This window comes from Cimex lectularius, unplaced genomic scaffold, assembly GCF_000648675.2.
Source record: "Cimex lectularius strain Harlan isolate CLEC.00 unplaced genomic scaffold, Clec_2.1 scaffold98, whole genome shotgun sequence".
Lineage (NCBI taxonomy): Eukaryota > Metazoa > Arthropoda > Insecta > Hemiptera > Cimicidae > Cimex > Cimex lectularius.
In genome coordinates, this window is record NW_019392897.1 from 711663 (window position 1) to 734091 (window position 22429).

General features: G+C 36.1%; 1 protein-coding gene across 1 annotated transcript in view; it reads right to left on the bottom strand.

Annotated features, from left to right (window-relative positions):
- Positions 1-22429, bottom strand: part of LOC106664289 (chaoptin) — a 382618-nt gene that overhangs the window by 288374 nt on the left and 71815 nt on the right. The window lies entirely within an intron of this gene.

Genomic DNA, 22429 nt, shown 5'->3' on the forward strand with positions numbered 1-22429 from the left:
TTCGACTGTACTCGATGCTACCCGACGAAAATCTGGACAGTGGGGATCGCAGAGCGTAGAGTAGGATAGCGATGCGTGGCATCGGGCAGATTTGCACTGGGGTAATATCGGGTTGTCCGGAAAATAATGCAGGATTTTAAGTTTTCATTAAAAAAAATCTATATAAAATATTCTGTTTACGTTTACAGGANATGGGAAATTATTTTGATTAAAGAACATTGCTTTAAAGTAACTAGTTTCTTTTTTTTTGTTTAATACCAAAATCCTGCATTATTTTCCGGACAACCCAATACAATCTTACGGAAAATTGGACTTTGGATTTGCGTCAGGTAGCGTCGCGTAGCGTTGCATCGAGTAAGTGTGTACTCCGCATATTCCCCCCGATGTAGGGAGACGAAGCGTGTTGTTAATTCTGCAAACGTGACTCAAGCTGCAGCTTCCTGCCGCAACTGTTTCAAGAAAGGAACTCTGCGAAGAACTACTGGTAGTCGTTTCCGAGTTTAATTTAACATTTGAGAGGCAAACTTCCAAATTGCCATTAATAAATTAATAGAGCAAATACAAAACTAGATCTGTTCTGTTACAAATAGTTTATTAATAACTAGCTAAGCTCATACAGAACGAATTAATTAGTACTAGTAAGTACGGTGTTAAAACACATTTTAAATAAAAATAAAATCATATGTTCATTGTCATGATTTATATGTGATAAGATTCATACATTGAATTGTCGTACATGTCTATGAACAGACTTTAAATACAAAAACAAACATAAAACAAATTCTGCGCCCACCACGACGCTTAGTAGAGTAATTTTTCGTAAATGCATGTATTATGCATGCATGTATATATGTTCGACAATATAAAAAGTAAATTTCTCAAAATAAGGTTCAGTACATACAAACTGGAGAACATTAAAAAATAATTATTACACCCTTATAAAAATGGATAATACATATATGCACTTCCAACTTACAAAAATGATTAAGATTATAACGCTGAAACGTCCGTACGCTTATTGCATGTAGTACTGATAGTTTTGCGCCCCTAACGTGTATTGAAAAGGAGTGTATTTATTGGCGTGAAATTGTAGCGTGAGTGGGCCGATGGCGGAATGCCGAGTTTCACAATTAGGTCAATTATAATAAGGTGATAAAGGAATATCGAGTGTCCCACTACCCAACTAGAGTGAATGGTATGTAATTACGAAATAATGTATTTATGAGTGAGTGTGAGTGAAAATAGGTTTGGTTTAAGAACTGATTGCTTTTGGGGCTGAAATGACCTAGCTGATGGTAGCACTTGAAACTCAACCTCGGTGGCTGGACCGATAAGACCATGTTTGACACCCTGTGGGGAGTGATTCTCGATGCCTACCGGTCACTCACTGTAAATTACAAAAGCTAGAGATGTCGGTGGTCTGCGATAAATGAGAGGCTCAACGCTGTACTTGTGTAACCAATGAGGCGTTACGATTGTGATACTGTGTGACTGTACGTGGAGTGCGCTCCTAGGGCGGTGCTCCTCTAGAGGGTGGTTAGAAATTCCACTTTAAACGAAACCGCGGCCGGAGCGGATCCGGAAGTTTCGACGCTAGGGGAGCCCCAATACTCTGGGAGATAGAGTCGCCTTCTCTGTCTAGGGAGTGCGCGGGAGACCAGGCTGATGTACTTCGGCCACTTGGAATGGACAAGTGGGGAGCGAGGTTGTCTTGGCCCTTCGGGGCTGAACTGCATCTACACCAATGCTGCGGCAGTAACACAATCCTGTAGTATGGGGAGGTGCGTCAGCTCTCATCTTGAGAATCAGAACATCCGACAAGGTCGAATAAACTAGATGCGGATGTTAAAGATCCTCAGAGACCTTTTTAGGATGACCGAGTATGCGGGAACCTAATGTAAGTGGAGTGTGCTTGACGTCGCATAGATGTGCGTCCCCTTCCAAAACGTGACAAGGCGTCGGTTAGCATCAGGTAGCGTCGCACAGCGTTGCATCGGGTGTGTTCCCCGCTATATACTTATAATTAATTACATTTAAATTTATAATTTTATCTCACTGTAATATTTGTTAAATTGTCTTTTTAGTGAAGTCTATGAGGCTTGATTGGTAAACGTAAATTTTTTGAATGAGCCAAAACAACAATTTTTATTTATGTCGTTGAAGAATTATTTATTATTAGCGACAGAACCGCATGAAACTTGTGTTAAAAGTTTTAGAGCTCGTGGTTGTTAAATATTAAATATCAATTACGGGAAACTTTTCTTACTTTCAGTAAATAGTTGTTGGCTTAATAAATAATGACCAATCTTTGCAGTTGCTCCTCTGAGAAAGTTTTACATAAAAGTCTACGATCACGCCTTTTTATATTTATGTGGCTCTAGTGGCGCTTCCAAAGAAGCAAAAGGCATCTGATGAGAGAAGAGGAAATGAAATGATTTAACAACGTAAACTAGGAGAATAAAGGAAACGTTTCAGCGGAGCATATGACATCCTGGAGAACAATGGGACCAGGGGCTCAAGAGTTGGTGAATTAGTAGGTTCAATCAATTACACGAAACATTCGATTAATCACAAAAATACAATGAGAGTCGTCGTCGACGTATTAATGGTCTCTGTGAAATTGGCAGCTGTAAATTTGAAGGAGTGCTGCATTATACGTGCCGGCCATCTGTTGAATTCTCTTCCTGGCTCGCTAAAAACAACTGCACGCAAACCGCGAACGCTGATTTAAAAAGCTTTACACGTACAGACTGCTTCTGTTAAAATATTTCATCCACTTCAATGTATGTGTGTTTGGAAATCTTCTTTATTTGATGTTACTACTTCTGACAAGATATTCGCAATTTTGATATTGTTTAAATATGTTTATGTTTATTATATTCTAAATTTTGTAAATTTAGAAATGCTATAGTTTATTTTACGTACAATGGTTTTAGAAAATATCTCATATAATTTCACAGTTAAATTAGATTTTAATACTATAAAATCTTAGTAAACACAAACACCCGACCGCATCTCACGATATCTGAATAACTATCGATTAACGGTCACTAATCTCTACACATGTAAACACAAAGGTTATTCTGCACTGTAAATACTCTTTGTGTTATCATACCCGTTTGCAAACCTAAATTAAATCTAACTTTTTTCAAATACGCCTTAATTTTTATAAATATTTTTAGTTGCAAAATTCACGTTCTTACTATTTTAAGCGTCTCTCTATAAAGCTATTACACATATTGAACTACGAAATATCTGGTTTATTCGAACTGCAAAACAAATTATGGGTTACTTAGTCTTACCCAATGTTAGCATAAATCTTACTCAATAATATTACTTGAAACATTGTACTTCTCAGCAAATTATCAGTAGTTTAAACCTAAATTAGATCCCTTTTGTAATAATTTTTATTTTATAATTTACTTCAATGATTAAAGCCGGGAACACACTTACCCGAAACAACGCTATGCGACGTTACCCTATGCTAACTGATGCCTTGCCACGTTTTGGAATGGTGTGCACATCTATACGACGTCAAGCTCACGCCACGTATCACAAATTAGCATCGCAATCGCAACGCCTCTTTCGTTCTTAATGCATTATTTTGAGCAAAACCTTGTAATAAATTGTTAGTTAAATTTTATGAGTAGAACCATGTAATAAATTGTTAGTTAATAATTGTTTTAAATAAAGTTATTCCGGTGTTTTGATAAATTTTCTTCCTAACCATCATAATTAAATAATTTTTATGCAATCTTAAAAAATTTTGATCCCGTTTAATTTGGTTTATATTAAAATAGGAATGTTGTGATTAATTTAACGAGAAAATTACATATACTTAGTTTGAAATAAACTACACAAAATATGAGTGTCCTGTTCTGAAGCTACTCGACGAAAATGACGAAAAATAAAGTGTTAGTTATATTTTATGAGCAAAACCGGGTAATAAATGGTTAGTTAAATTTATTTATTTAAATTTATTGTATCAAAAAATGGTATTCCGGTGTTTTGATGAATTTTCTACCAATCCATTAAAATTAATTTTTTTAAAATAAAAATTAATGAATTTTTGATCTCGGTTAATTTGGTTTATATTAAAATAAGTATGTTGTAATTCATATAACGACGATAATACGTGTAGGTTGAATAAAAATATAAGTGTCCGGTTCTTTTGTCTTCGACTGTACTCGATGATGCCCGACAAACATCTGGACAGTGGGGATCGCAGAGCGTAGAATAGGGTAGCGTTGCGTGGCATCGGGCAGTTGTGCACGGGGGTAATACATCCTTAGGGAAATTGAACTTTGGATTTACGTCGGGTAGCATCGGGTAGGGTCGCATAGCGTTGCTTCGGGTAAGTGTGTTTCCGGCTTAACACATGTCAACGCTGAAATGTTTATTTACAAAATTTATCTTATTATTGTTATTTACACTTTTGCATGTTACTATTTTTTTAATTAAACAAATTAACGTTTATACATCTAAATGTTTAATTTTCATTACATTAACATTTATGTTCAATTTTGCTATTTCTCCATTCGTTTTTAATTCATATTTAGAGTTTATTAGGAAGATATTAACATAGCATAATTGATTATACGATTGCAGTAACTTATTTAATTGTAATAGTTTAATCTTATTTAATGACCAGTTTTACGTGTAAAGTTAATAATTAAGTTCCACATACATAATGCTGACAGGGCGACCCTAAAATGACCCTAAAGCCTCGGGTAATGTCCCTATACTTCCGAGACCGCGCGAACAGGAGTCAAATTATCCTCCTTTTGAAAGAACGACCGGAATTTCCGTTTGGACAAGTGGAACCCAATTCTTCACGGCAGGAACAAGCCAAGAAATAGTAACTTTAATTATGTCATTAAACTTTCGATAAGGTCATAATGCTAATATTCAATATTTTTCAAACGGACCCCGGCCGGTTTACACGACAGCGTGAACAACTAAGTTTGAATTTTTTGGACGGATATGCATTTAGGGGACCAAAAACCAACATATATTTTACCTACAATGACTGAATTGTCTGAAGGAGCACTTTCAATAAAAAGCTTATGGTTTCGGTGGTTACCCACCAACGTTCAAGCAGTTTTAGCTTAGTTTTAAAGGGTACACTACAATAAGAGGGATAAAAAGTCACCACTCTTAATGTTTTTAATTAACTCTTGCATAATACTCCACTGATTATTTTACAACAATATTTGGACCGTTTTAAAGGATGAGAGTAAATAAAACACAGATCGAATCTCCCAGTTTACATTTGGAAATGGTAAATAAATCTTTGATTAGTTAATTAAACGTTTTCATTGCTGGTTTTTCTGTAAAGCTTATTTTAACAGTCAGGTAGTTTGATTTTTTTAAGTTGCACTATTTTTAAATTGCGAATTTGTTTGAGTTTAGTGTTTTGAGTATAAGTCATACTTTTTCTAAAGTCATTTTATTTTTATTAAATATTTATTATTACTGAACTTGTACGAATGCTTATAGTTTTAGAGATTGAAAAAATTGCATACTTTCAAAGAATGTAACTCTTTGTGTAAAAAATAAAAAGTCAAAAGTCTTCGCACTTGTTCAGAGTTAAGCCCACGTATAGGTTATTTCCTCAGAGTAAAGCTGCTAACATGTGTCTAAGTAAATTAGCAGTTCTTCGATGGACAAGATCTGAGAAGTCTTGCCGAGTGTCGGCAAAAGAAACAATTAGATTTGTCGGGAAAATTGAATTAAAGGCATCCGAGGTAGATAAGTAAAGAACAAAGAACAATAAAATTGGGTTGTAGGGAATTACAGGTAAACTCGAAGAAAGGAAGACGTGGAAGGGTAGAGTTAGACCCAGAACAAGTTAGCACTACTTAGCGCACTTTGTTTCCACCGAGATACAAATATAGGACAACTTTTTGAGTTAGCGCTGTCCAACCAAGCTCCCGACAGGATTTATCTGATGAAACTTTTACTGCCTTTTTCTCCTTGTTGAACCTGCTACCCATCTTCTTAACAACCTTCCGCTATGTTTGAATAAGTTAATAAACAGTGGAAAAATTAATAGGGCTCGCTATTTAATTTTTTTTATGCAGGCCTGTTACTAATTTGTAATTTAAATCAGTTGTGGCCTTTTTGAGGAAAAGGAGATGAAATATTTTATATGGAGTGAAGATGTCTCTCTAATTTGATTCCGAGAGGTAAGGTGGCAATAGCGTCGAAGTCTCTGGCAATGTTACGACTAAGTGTGTCTTCAAAGAAAAACAAGTATGTCGATGACTTGATTCTGATTTTTCCGAAGCCTAATTTAGACAAGCTCCTCAACATTATTAATATTTATCATGACATAATACTTCCAGTTAGAAGGAGAAAAAAATTGATCCTTCACACTAAAATGGAAAATAAAAATTATAATTCCATTTTATTTAGTGGTCTAATGACCGAATTACTTCTTTCAATTAATTAATATTTTTATGTAAGCTTTTGATTGAAATGAAAAAGCTGATGCCGCGAGCGAGATTCGAACCCACAACCTTCGGCTAAATACGCCGCTGCTGTACCACTTAAGCTCTCGAGACTTCGATCCATTCGGACACCAACGCCCCATCTCAACCTACAACCCTTCGAATTTTCCTTCCTTTTTGCCATTTTTTCAAATCTCGTGTAATCAGGATTCAATTCTCGGCGACATATGAAGTGGCAAAGAATCCTGATTGCACGACTTTTATATCCACATCTTACATGTATTTGTAAAATTTAAGAAATGTTTATAAATTCCAGACCCCGAAGATGATCTCAATAAAGATCGAAACGTTGGCACGATAAAGAAAATGTTTTTGTAAAACCGAAGTCACACCAGACCGCATCTCACGATCTCCGAATAATCATTGACTAACGGTCACTAAACACCACACACATTCTCATATAAAAAAGATTAATTAATTGAAAAAAAATTATAATATTCAGACAAATACTACGGGATTAAGTTAAATTTAACTTATTAAAAAGTTATTAGGCCTTATTAACTTTTAAAAAGAGGAGGTTTTTGATAACGAGAGGAGAGGATCCGGAGTAAGGTTGCAATGTTTTCCTTTGACAATGTTGAGACCGAGTCAGTCTTCAAAAAAAAATTTGAAACCATCCATTAAAAAATATATATGTTAACTTAGACATTTTAAAGATAGTTTTGCCCTTGTGTTGACCTGAAAATAGATCGAAAGCTTGGCGAATAACAATAGAATTTGTTTTTTTTATCGAGACTGTGCTGAAATCCAATCCGGTATAATTACATGTTCCCGCTTCTTTCGAATTCTGATTTGAAGGCACTAACACTCAATGGACGCAAAAACTGTTGAATTGCTTATAGTTGCAAAAACCACTGAATCGATTTCGTTTATATAAATATAGGAAGATAACTACTTCACTGCTCTATCTTTAGTACAAGCAGTAGTAGTTGAAGTGGGAGAACAAATTACCGACCTTTGGTCTGCCCTTCCCAAGACCTTTATCCAAACCATCAGAACAAAGAAAAGTGATCCAAGTGGACTTTTTTTCAGTGTACAACGTAAGTATTACTTATAATATGACAGTGTATTTTGAAAACCGATTTTTTACATCAACAAATAAATTATGGAAAATAATAATAAACACTATTTTACAGAACTCAGTCTGCTTAAATTATAACCAAAATGTAGTTGGTTTGAAAATTGGATTTATTTAGTGAAGGTTGAGCATGCTTATAATGTTCATGTTTTGTATGATTCTTTTTGTTCAATATTAATTGTGATGATTTTGCTGGACTATAAAATGATGTTTTGTAAATATACTTAATAATGACATTATATTTCCTGATCGCATTGACCAAATAACTTTTTTCAATTAATTAATCTTTATGTAAGATATTGGTGGAAATGAAAAAGTCAGTGTCACGAGCGGGATTCGAACCCGCGACCTTCGGCTAGATACGCCGCTGCTTTGCGACTTGAGCCATCGTGACTTCGATCCGCTCCGACACTAACTTCCCATCCCAACCTACCTTTCGAACCGAAGGCAATATTATATCATTATTATATTTCACATAAAGCTACATTTAGATTTTTATTTTGCCAGCGAAATATTCAAATAAATAATGAAACAAGAAATATTTTTTATTGTCATGTTCATTATTTTCATCTTTCATAGGACTAGTAATCCTCTATTATATTTTAAAACGTTTCACTAACAATGACAGACAAGGTGCGATTTTTCAAAAAAAAAAACTGACATGTAACCTTCGCACGTGTTTACCGACAAGAAAAAGAACAGATAAAAGAATACAACATCCTTTTAGAGTTATTTGACTAACGATCCAAATTAATTACCATCCAACAAAATCTACTTTATAACACCATATTCAATCTAATGTGGATGCATATTTGGACAAGAAGTCGGGATTCAGTGTAAGGCTCAAACATCCTTGGTATTTAAATTATTCAATAACATTTTACCTATTTTCTATGTCTAGAAAAGAAAGTAATTCGAATCCATTACAGTAAATAATAAAAAAATAATTCTTCTGCGAATGCTAACCCACTAGCTGGTATGTCATTTTTCATTGTCAGGATGCAGCCAAATATTAACTTTCTATTTATTTCGCCTTGGCTTTTCGCCATCTGTAAGCTGTAGATTTCTCCAATTACGCCAATTTCCAAACCGAATCGAAATCGTTTCGTGTAATCCGAACGTTAAAGCCTACTCTACAGAAATAAACCGATGAGAGGTTAACAGAGGTTTTCTCAGTTCTCTCTCACTTCACCCCATTCACCCTTTTCAGTATAAAGGAGATTATACAAGGTTGAACAATGCTCTACACCGTAGTCAGACGAGAAGATTTTCCGGCTAGATTATGTTAAGAGGAGCAACCTGAACTACTTGCGGGCGATTTGATCAGAGCTAGATGCCCGAGAAGCGACTGGAGGCGGAGAATCTTACGTAAATACACTTATACAACCGTCAGAATTGCTCTAGCATTTATCCAAAGTGTAATATAATATACGCAAATAGATAAGTATAATATATATACCCAATCATGTTGTACTTTGTTTTTGTTTCAATTAAACTATTTAATAACCAATAATGTGGTACAATTCATCAATTGTTCTTTTGAAGAAGGTCAGGTCGTAGAACTTTGATATTATCTAAAGTTATTTATTATATAAACATCCACCGTGGCAACAGTATCAATGTTTGTACCTACATGGTACGCTGAAATGTCCCCTTTTATTTGCTGTAATAATCTAATTTGGAACTTATTATGGTGCTTTAAAACAAAGTGAGTTCTTTTGGACTACTGCAAGCGTCATGGGAAACTATGGTCACCTCATAAACTTTCATTCAAAGAAAGATTAAACAAAAATTAACTAAAAACAAAATACATGAGTTATGTATTTAGAACAGTATTTAAAGCCGCATGGTAATTTCCCGTCATTTAACGATAATTTATTAATTGAATAAATTTTGTTCCATGTAACCGTAGCATTGCTCCTCTCTCTTATTTCTCTCTAAAACAGTCATTTTTAGAGACCTCATAATCGTTTGAAAGCCCAGGGGAAACGTTTCGACTTGATCGTGCCCACCTGACGCCCTTCATAGGCCCAACATTGATGTTAAGACCAGGGTCGGGCCCCTTAAATGCTAAGATGAATTTTTTTGAACTAGAGGTGCGTATTCTCATCAATATTAACATGGGAGATTTGGTATTTGCTTAGTTGGTTTTAATTACAATTTTTAAAATAGTGTAGAGATTAGTGACCGTTAATCGATAGTAATTCAGATATCGTGAGATGCGGTCGGGTGTGATGTAGGTTTCAGAAAAACATTTTCTTTATCGTGCCAACGTTTCGATCTTTTATTGAGATCATCTTCAGGGCTCAAAATGTTTGTCTTCTGTGTGCCGTTCTGGCACTCTCAACACGACACACAAGGATGGCACAATTACACAGAAGACAAACACTTTGAGCCCTGAAAATGATCTCAATAAAAGATCGAAACGTTGGCACGATAAAGAAAATGTTTTTCTGAAACCTACATCACACCCGACCGCATCTCACGATATCTGAATTACTTTTAAAATAGTAATGGGACTTGGTTGGAAGTACCTGTAAAGCCATAATTCAATGTAAAAATTTTTATCTAATATTGTACTGTATCTGTATTATGTTGCATCATAGATTTAAGGAGAATAATTTGAAAACTGTCAACAAAATAAGATATAATAAGGAATACATCCTATCAACGTCTCCTGGAAATCTACCATTTAGAATATTAGATTACAATTCAAACAAGTTTTTGAAAATTAATACTCCTTGTGTCAACAACCCCGTCTAGAGTATCTATTTGAAATGCCCTGACTAGAGAACAGTTTGAGAAGATACGAACCTAACACAATCACTTACTGTTATATTATATTTTTATGACATACTTTCCATTAATAGGTGAACGTACTCAAAGCAACGCAACGCGACGAAACCCGAAGCCACCAGACGCAAATCCTATGTCCAATATTCCAATATGCACATCGAATTTAACTAACAATTTATTACAAGGGTTTGCTCAAAATAGTGCATTAAGAACAAAAGAGGCTTTGCGATTGTGATAGTGATTATTGTGATGCACGTTGTGTGACTGTATGTGACGTGCGCTGACGTCGTATAGATGCGCACACCCTACCAAACCGTGACAAGGCGTCGTGTAGCGTCGCGTTGCGTTGCGTCGGGTAAGTGGGTTCTTCGGGTTAGAATATAACTTATAACAACAAACTACATATGTCCAGGCTCTCCCCTCCATGGTAGTGGCCGGAAAGCGAGGACGGATAGTTCAGTCTAGCCTAGGCATTGGAAGAAACACAAAAAAAATTCAGCTGAAAGCCAGTCAAATCAGATTTGTATCCACTTTGATTTTTATTTATGTAAATTATTTCTGTTGTGTGGCCCATTTTAATTTATTCTCTTTTTTGGTTTTCATTAATTCTCTATTATTTCATTTGGTATTTTGTCCTTTTGGTTATCAAGGTTGATTGTTTTAATTTTGCCCTTCAGGCCCATATTATTAATTCCCATAGGATCTAATCATTCTTACATTGTTAGCTTGTAAATAAAACTTCATGCTTTGTTTGTTTTATTTTTTTAAATAACTTATCTTAATTCTTAAGGAAATACATTTGTTATTTTTAAAGAAACCATATAGAGATGTCCCTCTGAAATTGTGTTTCTAATTTATTTCCAAATAAGATTCCTTTGATTTTGAGGCAGATCACCGGCCTCAAGGGGGTTTATCAAACCTTAAAAGACGGAATATCCTTAAAAGGACCCCTAATAAACGAGTTATAAAGATAGTTTCCTTATAATACCAAAAATTTCAATTTACTGCTGCCTAGTACACAGGATAATTCTGCAGGTAAGAATATTTACAGAAATTAAATCAACTCCATCAATATTTCTAAATGAAATACGATTTTTGGAAAGGACGGTTTAATACTAAAAAGCTCTCCTCTGCATCGAACAATAATGTTTTAACTGCAGGAATATACCATAAATTTTATTCATGTATGAATGTACATAATTATACATCATTGTCATCATGTAATGATCGTAATTCACCATTCGGAACATGTGGTAAATTGATTCCTTCTTATTAGGTAGCACTTAGTAGCAGCTTTGGAGCAGAAGAGTACGCTTGGTAAGGTATTAAACATTAAATTTAAAAAACAGCCACGAGCAATTTCAAAAAATAAAATAAAATATCCCCTACCCTATATGTTTTTAAACTTAAGGCAATTAATGTAAATACACATACATTTTATGTGGTGTTTTAAAGATAATTTTTTAAATGATTTAGAAACAGAAAATTATTTGCCATTATATGGAAAATAGTTTTTATTCAATAATTATTAGGCATTATGATCCATTTTACATAAAGAGTTAGAATATGCTAAACCCGTACAACAACTGCGTCATGCCGAACTGTTGGTCCGTTTTGTTGTCTTTTTATTAAAAAAAATTTATTTTAACCCTTACTTACTAGTATATTTTACAAATGTGATCAATTTTACATAACGATTTAGAATATGCTAAATTTCCTCCCGGGCATGAGGGTAAACTGCGTCCACATATATTACACACTCCCCTTACCTACACTTACACTGACATAAGCACACTAACAGTACACACCCTAGAGCTGCTGTCCCTAGGAAGGTTCTTGGGACGAACTAAAAATCTCACCTCCTGGGATTGGCGACCCAGTACATACAAAACTCCGTCACACCAAACATTCAGGTGGTGTGAGGGCGGGGGACATGGACGGTCTCTGGGCCTCCGTCAGCATGCCACCACTACTAATACACAGGCCGATGCACGCGGTCAAGGGCCTCGGAACCCGAATATAACAGACGGAAATTACCGTGCACAACACACAGTTCTCATCTGGTGGAAGCGATCTTCCGGTCTTCCTGTGAGGGTACTGGAGGAAAACTGGGTTACGACACTCCCGGGCCGGAGGTAGTACAGGGACCCGAAACCCGGAATAGCCACCGGGGAGGATGTCCTATCACCTCGTGTATAATGTTGTGATGCCTAGTACTGCCAGTTGGCGACTGGATGGTTACGGTGCTGGGCGTCCCGGCAGGCCTTCTCGAGGCCACACAGGTTTTGGGGGGATTGGAGAATCACTCGAGCGGGCCGGGAGATTGATCCCAAAGGTGAGAACTGTACTCTCACATTACAAACACAACCTTAATCCCATCCCAACAAAAAACCTGAACGCCCCTTAACCCTACCTACTCAACCACTCCCGTTTGCAAGACGGTCGACGATGAAGGGGTGATTTACGAACTTTCTAAATTTAAAGGTGAGATGATTATTGACCTGCTGTTGAACAACTTGGAAAAAAGGATCTTCGCTGAGGTCACAACAGGATGACAATTCTTTTAGGTTTTGCCGCTTCTCTAACCTTTCGTGCTATCGTGATCTCTATCCACTCGGAAAATTCGAAAGGTACTTTGAGATGTCGAGTGGGTGTCCAAGTGGATCGAAGTCACGATAGCTCAAGTAAGAGGTTAGAGCAGCGGCGTATTGAGCCGAAGGTCGTGCGTTCGAATCCCGTGAATGACACTGACTTTTTCATTTCAACCCTACATAAAAAGATTAATTATTTGTAAGAAATTATTTACATTACGGAACATTGCTCTTTAACTTGTACAATTTTTGTCGTAGTACTTTTATTCTCGCTGCACTTTTAATCGCTTTCTCTTCTTTATTACATGTATATTATTGTTAATTTCCTTATTATATCTAAAATCCTATGTGATTCATATATGTAAAGTAATATATATATACAGGGTGACTTGCTACTCGTGCTACAAACTTCACCAGTAGATTCTTGACCCTAAAATGAACAAAAAAGTTCATATTGACCATGGTNATTAAATTCCCTAAAATGTTTTTCAATGGCCCGTTATTTGAAATACTGAGAAAAAACCAGAAAGCCCCCTGGAACAATTGCGTTTATAACAGCTAGTTGCCTTCCAAGGCATTTAATCTAGAATATATTCACTATAATACCATGCTTAAGCCAACACTGCCGGAAGCCTGTGCCGAAACACAATTATTGGGTGAGACAATCTTCGTTTCATTGCAACAAATAAACGAAGTGCAAAGTCACTCTCATTCGAAGTGAAACAATTTCCTGTCCTATTGCTCCAATTTTCCTGAAATGCCAACCATATTGTTTACACCTGAAGGCAACATTTACCCTTTCTTATGAGTCCTAGGGGAAGAATTTTATTTATTTTAAAACCAAAATTAGCAAAAACAAAATAAATGAATACAAAAGTTTAGTATTTAGAACTAACAATAAATAAATTAAAAATGATATGTCAATGTGAATACGCATCAAATAATAAATAAACTCGATCGGGCGAGTCCGATGCAGGCCAGATTTCGATGAAAGTCCAAGTTGTTTGTGTGTTGCAGCTGATGCGAGCATGAGCCTTTAACCACGAAAAGGAGATGCAGTATTGAGGCCGGAATAATATAAGTTTCGTTCCTATATTTTCAATTGTAGATGTATACCAGCGTAAGTGTTTGTTGTCCAAGTCGTTTATTTTTACATACATAAGGAAAGCATAGAAGAAAGACTTTACGTTTTTAGGAGACAGCGCGATAGGAAAAGAGAGTGAGAGCGAGAGAGTGTCACAGTCAGACGGTCAGATGGAGAAACAAAGAGGAAGAGACAGAGACAACATTCGGACTGCGTAAGTGAAAAGAGCTGGCAACTTGTAAACATTTTGTCAAGGGCGGCCAAAGTTAACTGGCGGCTTAAAAGTGAGTTCTACAAGTACACACAACACAAGGGTGTGTTTCAGGAAAGATCGAATGAAAATAGAGAGATTCCAGAACTACTCCGGCTTATTAAATGTTAAAGAACCATATCGTACGATGCCGTGTGTGTGGCTTGAGACTTATCTACGCTCTGAGATAGAAAGACCCTTTTCTTCATACCTTTGGTTACATCCGGGTTTGATGGCGGCTGTGAGATTAGACCTGGACAAGGAATACGATTTTGCAGTATACACAGACGGAAGTAAGGATAAAGAGAATGTGTGCTGTGCATTCACTCTGATGCAAAACGAGACGGATAATCAAAAAGAAATTTACTTTAAGTACGCGATTGTTCCAACAACCAGGGTGAGCAATTGGCTATCTACATGGCTTGGACATGGATCGTCAAAAAGATAAGAGTTAGTTAAAACATAAAAATAGCTACAGATTGCCGCATAACGTTAGCATCACTCGAAAACGCTGTATACATCTACAATTGAAAATATAGGAACGAAACTTATATTATTCCGGCCTCAATACTGCATCTTCTTTTCCTGGATGAAGGTTCATAATTGCATCAGCGGCAATGAACTAGCAGATGCGCTGGGGAAAACTGCATCCAAAGACTATAACATATGCATAAGCTATCACCAATTTCCTATGACGCACCTGCAAAGGAGTATACAGGAGCTTAGCATGGTTAAGTGGGAGGAAAACTGGAATAGTCTCTAAAAGGGAGGTTAGCAAAAAAAAATTTCCCTAAACTGATCCCCTAGTTTACAGTTGAAGCGCTTACAACAAAAAAACCGAACCAGACACGACAAGACTTGTATAAGTGGAAAATATCATTAAGCCCGGAATGTTACTCCAATCAGGGGATCAGACGGTCACCTGCTGTTAGAATGTGGCAGCTTCCTACCGGCGAAACAACAGTTAATTTAACAAATTGTGACTCAAGGTGCCCGGTGACCAGAAAATTTCACCCAGTTCAAAAAGTTCATATCGGAAATATTTAAAATGTTAGATAACTAGTCCCGATTGGTGATAGAAATTCGTAACCAATTTATGTATTTTATATCTATTTACAGATAAGACAGGCAATTTCATGTAGTGCTGTAAACGAAGCATGATGAAATTAAAAATAAAATTAAATAAAAATTAAAAAGAAAATGACAGAAACGTAGACAGACAGAAAGACGTGTTGAAAAGCTTGGTAATTTATTAGGACAGTCTTGAGCCAGGTCTGTCGAGCCCAACATGTAAAGCCGGGAACACACTTACCCGATGCAACGCTATGCGATGCTACCCGACGCAAATCCAAAGTCCAATATTACGTAAGATTGTATCACCCACGTGCACATCTGCCCTATGCTATGCAACGCTACCCTTCTCTTAGGCACTTTCCGACCACTGTAGTAATAGGTCACCATTAGGTTACCTTTAGAGACCTTAAATTATGCCTACCCTTAATGGCTATCGTCAAGAAGTTTCTCTACAAAGCTGGAATCTCTTATGACTGCAATTATCAGGAGAAATGGATTTGATTCGGACCGCAGCTTCGAAGTGATACAGGTGGCCGTCACTTCCAGCGAAATTGATGACGAAGGACTTGTTTGAAAGCTTCTTAAAATTCGTTTCCAAAATCAAAACGTAAATTACTTACTGATCCCCGTTGATACACATAAATATCACAATAAAAGATTTATTAATTTGTTTTCGTGTTATTTTCAAATAATTTATTGATTAGTTATGGAGTAGTTAATTTTATCATCAGTTCTGGCTTCATTGTTATTTACTCAAAGTTATCAATATATTTTTTATATATTTTTTTTTATTATTATTGGCCTTATGATCTTGCATATTTAGCCATGATACGAATTCTTGTGTGTTCAAATTGGGGGTTATCGGGAAAAAAGGCCAGAGGCGACGGTGGGAATCGAACCCACGACCGCGGCGTGAGAGTCTGTCATGCTAACCACTCGGCTACCGCGGTGGAGGACTGTTATGGCTTTATTACTAATCGCCACGCGCAGCATTGCGAAAAAATTATGTTTGGGAGAAGACTCTAACAAGCTCCGGAGTGGGTGTAGGAACAACCCTTGAGTAGTAACAGGCACCTGCGGGAGCCTGCGAGAGCTCGACTGGGCTTCCGAACCCATGAAGGGCTATTGCGAAGAAAGGGAGCCTATGACGGCGGGTAGTTTCAGCGGGTGCCCCGCGCCCAGCTGGCAATCTGACCGCTCTGGGTCTCAAGAGAGGCAGCGGAAGGCGTAGCCCACGTTATCTGGGCTCGACTGTTCGACTGTTCCCGTTTCTGACGCTGGGGGAGCCTGACCACCTCCCCCTTGCCACCATGTGCGATTCAGGGGTTCGAATGGCTGAGGAAGAGTCTCTCAAGCCCAGGTGTGAGCGACATTCGGCCTTCGGGGAGTAGCAAGGAGGCTGAACGGAAACTGCGAAAGCCTGAGGAACCGGTCTCCCACCGCGAGCGCACTGATTGTGAAGAGTGAGTGTTTGTGATTGAGGATCCCAATCCGACCCGCGGAATTTATTTTCCGGGGAATCGGATTCAACCCCCCGAGGCGACTGGCTGGGATACGGTCGACTAGTTCGGCTTTTGAACGGCCATATCGCCTCACCCACCCTGGGAGTCTTGGCCCACTCTATGTGGAACCACGGCGAAAACGGGGGGCATAATGTGGTTGAGACTCGAGACCCCGAAACGGCTCACCTCGTGTTCTCTTCCACGGCCCTGTTTCTCAATCCGAATTCCTTCATTCTATCCTGTAACCCCTCCTAACCCTTGGTTACAAGGGGGGTATCCGGGCACAAAATAATGGTGCACGCGCAGCATTGCGAAAAAATTAACGTTTAACATGCTAAGAAAAGAATGGGGCGTTCACGATCTTACTGGACAGTTCTCTATTCGAGTTAACACGAATTAACATCTTACAAACATCGTGAATACCTCACATGTGTTAACAAATTACAAATTTATAAGCCGATATAAAAAGAGAAATTATAAGTAAAAATGTACTAGTGTAAAGAAATAAGGTATCTGAAGTTTTCATAATGATAATTCATTAACATAAAACACTCGCTCACTATGGCTGCCATATGATAAAGGTTAGGAGGGACTTTAAAGTTGAGTAATTCTCTAACGTTCGATAAGAAGAGCTTTTCATACTAAAACTCTCAAACATCGTTTCATAGATGTTAAAAAGTATTAATTGGTTTGCCAGATACACGTTATCTTCATTCTAATCGTCCACTAAGGATTGCGGTGTGTAACAAACCGAGAAATTAATTTGCTCTTTAGAAGAAAACTTTAGAAGAAAGGCGTCAGATGGGAGAAGAAACCTTCTTGAGACGCCTGTAAATCTCCCTAAACAACTCAGTCCGCCCATCCTTCCTCTTCCCTCTGCTTTCCTAGTGGAATAATTAAATCTTCAAACACTATTATATCATTGTCGCACAGATGAAAAATCACACTGCGCCTTCCTGCAAGACGAGATTTTTTAATCTGGGGTAAAAATTATCGAGGCAGACTATAATTGTTTCACGTTTAATTATAAGAAAAGGGCGAAATAGCTTCCCCCCCTTCCGCACCCTTATCTCCGATTAAATTCTTCCCTTATTATTAATAGAGGCCCGATAGAAGGCAGTATAATTACCTCTTGAAATACTCTCTCTCCCGCCTTTTAGATATTACTTCAGTAAATAGGAGAATTATTGCTTACCCGACTTTCGACATTTTCACCCTTTCCCTTTATAAAACTAGCCTTCGCTCATTTAATATTTTCCTTTGTTCGTTTGCCATCATATTTCTTTAAATCGCTTTATAATTTTACTATTTCCCTTTTATTGCGATTTGAAGGACAAATCAGTAATGTTATAGACGATGTTGATAAAGAAGAAATTGGCCACGACGATTAATGAATTTGAGATCTGGTTTCCGGTCAGGTAGAGAAAGAGGTAGACGCTGTGATCACTTACCAAGCTTTCAGCCTTTATAAGACTATCATCAGTGCCTGAATAAATATTACATTACATTATTTACAAATTTTTGGTTTGTTTTAACTTACAGCATCGTTTTTCCCATATTAACATTACAGAACGACGAAAAAACCCATAGGATATCGACTACGAGGAGGTTTAGACAGACGTTGTTTCAAAGAAATGTTATTTATTTCTACACACGATACGTGTAATATACGTACAGATATTTCGCGCCTCAGTTCGATTTACTCGAGTCTTCTGGATTTTCATAAATCCCGCCAAGTCGCTCCCTATAACACAGGATCAACACATAACAAACTGTAAAGCCGGGAACACACTCGATACAACGATATGCGACGCTACCCGATGCTACACGACACAAATCCAAAGTTCAATTTTCCATAAGATTGTATTACCCCCGTGCATATCTGCCCGATGCTATGCAACGCTAGCCTACTCTACGCTCTGCGATCCCCACTGTCCAAATTTTCGTCGGGTAGCATCGAGTACAGTCGAAGACAAAAGAACGGGACACTCATATTTTTATTCAATCTACTTGGATTATTGTCGTTATATGTATTAATTACAACATACTTATTTTAATATAAACCAAAATAAGCGAGATCAAAAAATTCATTAGTTTTTATTTAAAAAAAGTATTTTAATGGTTTGGTAGAAAATTGATCAAAACACCGGAATATCATTTTTTGATATAATGAATTTAACTAAAAATTTATTATACGGTTTTGCTTAAAAAAGTTAACTAACAATTTATTTCATGGTTTTGCTCATAAAATTACATCATTTTCGTCGAGTAGCGTCAGAACAGGACACTGATAGATTTGTAGTTTATTTCAGACTATGTATACGTAATATTGCCGTTATATTAATTACTCCATTCTTATTTTAATATAAACGAAATTAAACAAGATCAAAAATTCATGAGTTTTTATAAAAATTATTTAATTACAATGGTTAGGCAGGTCTTTGAAGTTATATATAATAACTAATATATCGATAAAGTTTCCAAACGTAGTAATTAGGACACTAATGCATCACCAAAGGGGCCTGCGACCAGAACTGGGTATCGTAACGTCGAAGCGACTCCCTCGTTATTTCCATTCACGAAGCGTTTGCCATATCATAACAAAAAATAACATGAATATTTATTTTTAACTGTTAATGAATAATTTACCAAATGGCGCGTCTCTATTAAAAGTAACCCTATTATCTGAGGACGCCCAATTTGATCCCCGTAATACATTTTAATGAATGTTCTACAGAACGTCAAAATTATGGACAACAGAAATAATCTAAAGTGTTTTCAACTAGGTAATTTTGGGCTCTGAATCACTTTTAAAAGTTGTTTAAAATGTAAATTCACACTCTTCGGAAGCATAATTATTTATGCTTCTGTTTACACGACACTTAAAGTTATTTATATAAAGTGAAATTATGCCATATATTAGAAATGCACTTCCCTGATGCATTAGTTAATTTAAAATATTCATGTCAGTTTAATTTAATTACATTTTATAAAATTTTCAAATAATATTGCCATTGAGTTATTAATAGAAGAAAAACCATCTACAATTTATTAAGTTTTCGAAGATGAATGTTTAACACCTTATGTCTAAGTTGGTTCCATTAAATTAATACATAAGGAAATCTAATCTCAAATTGTACAATATTAGACAAATGATTAACACATTTTTAATTTGATACTAATTATTTTGACATTATTGTACGGCTTTGCTCAATTTCTTTTTTTAAATACACAAACAATTTATTAATTTTATTTTTTTAATAAAATGAAATAAGATCTAAATTAAAATTTTTAAACATTTTAATAACATGCATTAAGATTGTATTAAACATGTTTAGTTATGATGATTTATAGGAGTCATTAGATGTAATAGTTTATTGTTAACAAAAGTGTTGACTAGAGGGGCTCGCCTGAAACTTTTATAAGTTCTAGCGTATCCAGGGATGTAAATTAATTGTCCTTTTTTTAAAGTACAATTATTGGATGCTTACAACTAAAAACACTGCATTAAGTAAATATATTCAAGTATGTTGAATTTGCCATTTGAATCACTTCCAGGAGAATATGCGCAGTGGCAACACTCTTTCATACTACTGACGTACGATACCAGAATATTTCGATACCAGTACTGTATTCTGGTATCGAAAGAAATATTCGATCCTACTCAAGTATCGAGATAAATTATTCGATACTGACGAGTATTTACTCATATAGGTATTTTGTCTTTTATTCATCAATGATCAACTTACTCACTATCGACATGTGGGTAAAATACGTTCATGCGTTAAAACAAACGAAATTTGCAGGGTTTTTTCATATTTTTTCATTAAGTGGGTAGGTAGGTAAGAACAAGGGAAAGCTGTCAACACATTTTAACAAAATTGATATTTCAATTTTATCGTTGTCGAGTTTTGAAAAATTGATCAACGTTGTTTTCTTTTCAAATGTTTGAAAACATTAGACGTATTCCCGCACAATTTACAACATGCCGACGATTCAGTTTCCTGAGTAAAATAACCTCATGTCTTACTTTTGAGAGAAGACATGAATAGGTATTTACCTATGAGAAGGAAGGCGAACACTTTTTAGGTACTAGAAGACAAAAACATTTTATAAAAAATTACTGAAATTAAAAGTACGAGGTGCGACGCGGGAAAGAATTATAAGTTACCAGAATTATCAGCAGAGTTACCAACCACCAATTCGAAATCTTGATTAACTTTGTTGATACATGCCGCTTGTAGGCGCTCCTAAAGCCGAGAACACATTTACTCGATGCAACGCCATGCGACGCCACCTGCTGCCTTGCCACGTTTTGGTCGCCACATACAGTCGCACAGCATGTATCGCAAATCAGCATCGCAATCGCAACGCCCCTTTTGTTCTTAATGCACTATTTTGAGCAAAACCGTGTAATAAATTGTTAGTAAAATTTAATTGTTTTAAATAAAGTTATTCCGGTATTTTGGTAAATTTTCTGCCTAACCATCATAATTAAATAATTTTTATAAAAGCTCATGAAATTTTGATCTCGTTTAATATGGTTTATATTAAAATAAGAATGTTGGTTTGTCTGTATTTGATAGATTTGGAGTAGTACTACAGTGGATAGTGTTAATGTTGAGTTATAATTGTTGATTATTCGTTCTGTTGATTTTGTGTTTAGGGTAGTGATTGTTATGGCGGATATGTTTGTATATCTTTATGTTCGGTGGTGAAATAATTGTATTTTTGCATTTTTGTTAAATCTAAAATTTCTAGCTTTGTATAAATTCATTTTTTCACATCCTACATGTATTTGTAAAATTTAAATGATGTTCATAAATCCCAGGCCCTGAAGATGATCTTAATAAAGATCGAAACGTTGGCTCGATAAAGAAAATGGTTTTCTAAAACCTACGTCACACTAGACCGCATCTCACGATCTCCGAATAATCATTATTTATATTTCACTAATTTCGTGGTCCGCTTGACCAATTTATCTCAACTAAAAACTTTAATTGATTATTTATATAACTAACGTAACCAAAAAATCACTAAATCACTGTGTTGACTAAATGATTGATTATTTTTATTCTCTAACACTCGTTCCACATCAGATATAAAACATAATATACAAATAAAAAATGGAGTAAATCATAAATTAGCTCAATAAAAATGTTATTGTTATATGACTTAGTCATTGCTTCCTACTTTTACAGATTTAGATCTAGATTATAGTCACTCTCTTAATAAAATAGTCTGTGAAACTCTCAGTCATGAAATTATGCGGTTTAGGGATCAGATACAAAAATAAGTTTCCGTTGGTAGCACGTGAACCTTAGTTTACCAAAGAAATTAACATAAACTAGGCATTTTGCAAAACAATATTAAGGTTAAGATGACGGTCTGTGCAAGGGATATCTCAACAGATTTAACATAATCCCGTCATCAAACTGTGAGGACTGCGGAACATCTCGAACACATCATCATGCACTGCAAGAAATATGCAAATGACAGACAGAAATTCGTTCGACAGACTCTCAAATGCCAAAGAAATAAA